Here is a 2044-nt window from a genome sequence, read left to right as displayed (position 1 = left end):
GTGACCACTCCAGGTTCTCCTCAACCACTTTCAGAGTGGAGGACTCCAGTCACTGTCACCCCTGTGACGGAGCTGAGCCAAGACGTTCCTCAGACTGTGACAAGATGGGAAACGGTGTCATTCTCAGCTCCACCCTGTGCCTTCCCTGTCCTGTACTGGGGTGCCCACCCTGCAACCGCCCCACCTCCACCAGCCACTGCCGCCTGGCGCTTGTCAGCAGGGGCTCCACGGGGGGCAGACCTTCCTTTCTGGGCTGCATCATTACCAGCAGCCCACACCACATTCCTGCTGTCTCCTTAAGCTACCTGCTGCCCACCTGGCTGCTCTGGCTACTTCTCCTGGCCCCACTGCCAGTCGACAGAGCCCAGACACAGCTCCGGGTCCCTGGGACAGCTGTGTCTCCTTCCCAGGCGCCCACCCTGCAGGTTCCCTTGGCAGGAGCCGTGGCAGCTGCCCCCCTGGGAAGGCTGCAGCCTGGAGGCGGGGTCCCCCAGAACCCTCCACCTCAGCAGCGTGGCCATCAGGGCGCGTGCTCAGTCCAGGCCCTGTGGAGTCTGCTCCTGCCCCTCTGGGTGCTGGCCACCTTCTGCTCGTCAGCAGGTCTTTTCCTGTGCTGTCCTACTGGTGGGCAGAGGCTGAGGTGATGACCACATGCAGCAGGTCAACACACCCGTGGCCTGGAACACGTGCCGTGTTTTGTGGTGGGACATCTGCGATCCATTCCCTTGTGATTTTCGTGGGTACATATGTCATCACCATAGTCACCACGTAGTACCGCAGATCTGCAGAAATGCCTCTGCTGAAACTGACCTTCCCCCCACGTGCCTGTCTCACCTGGCCCCTGCTGACCACTGCTTTCCCTCCACTGGAGTCTCGCTTGGCTCAGTCCACATGCAGGCAAGACCCCCACCATGCAAGACCCCAGGGCCTTAGGAGCTGTGTGCCAGGAAACTGGGGGGAAGGCCGCTCACTGCCCACGTTCCAGCTGGGCTTTGCTTATCTGTGACAGTAGCCCTAGGGACAGCACAGCACTTGGAGTGGCAGGTGCCCATCTGTCTCTGACCCAGGAACCCACTCTCATTGCCCTCAGGAGGTGCCACAGCTTGTCACCCAGCAGTGGGCATTGCAAATGTGACCAGCTGGCTGTGCCAACTAAAGGACGCCCTGAGATTCTGAGGGGAAGGCTCTGGAGAAGAGAGGCAGCTGTCCCTGCACCCATCCACCTGTCAGGCGCGTCTTCCACTCTGCCTGAGCCAGAGGTGCCAGGACCCAGCACCCCTCTGTTAAAGTTCCTGAGGGAGCTTCAGGCTGGCCGGGGCTTGACCCTGTACCTACCAGGGACGCCTGAGACTGCGGCTATCACCAGGAGCAGGCGAGCTGTGGACCTGCCCCTGCAGGTGGGGCCACGGGGAGGCAGTAGCAGCTGCTCATGAGCCAGGGCGGTGGGTCAGACAGGCCCCGGCGTGATGCAGCGATCACACACACGGGAGGGCACTCAGGGGCCCGTGAGGTCCAGGAAACACTCCCCACGAGAGCCCAGAGAATGACACTACAGCCCGACTCCCAGAACCGCTGTGCCCACAGGCAGGGCAGCTGTAGGCAGGCCCTCCCAGCCAGGGCTGGTCACCCAAGCGTCACCCAAAGGACTCTAAACACAAGGGAGCCAGCCCCCAGGGGACCCTCCTTGCTGGTGACCATCTGGCTGTTCTTGAAGGACCTCCAGGAAGCCACATGGACTGGCGCAGTGGCCTCTGGCTCCGTGTGGCTGAGACCTGCTCGGGCAGCTGCCTGCATGGGAGAGGCACATGGCCGCCCTGCCCACGTCGCAGCTGGACCTGCTCCTCCCGGGGTGGACTGAACACAGCAAAGGAACTCCAGAGGCAGCCGGGATGGACAGCCTTAGCAGGTAGAAGCAACCCAGTGGCCTGATGGCATGGTGGAGTGCATCCTGGGGGTACACCTGGGACATTTGGGGGCTGTAGTCAGCACATGCAGCTGTCCCCATCCTGGGACGCACTGTTTTGGAACTACACCATGGTTCCAA

The sequence above is a fragment of the Marmota flaviventris genome, chromosome 15 (assembly GCF_047511675.1).
Source record: "Marmota flaviventris isolate mMarFla1 chromosome 15, mMarFla1.hap1, whole genome shotgun sequence".
Classification (NCBI taxonomy): Eukaryota; Metazoa; Chordata; class Mammalia; order Rodentia; family Sciuridae; genus Marmota; species Marmota flaviventris.
The sequence above is the reverse complement of the archived record's forward strand: the minus strand, read 5'-3'. Positions refer to the sequence as shown.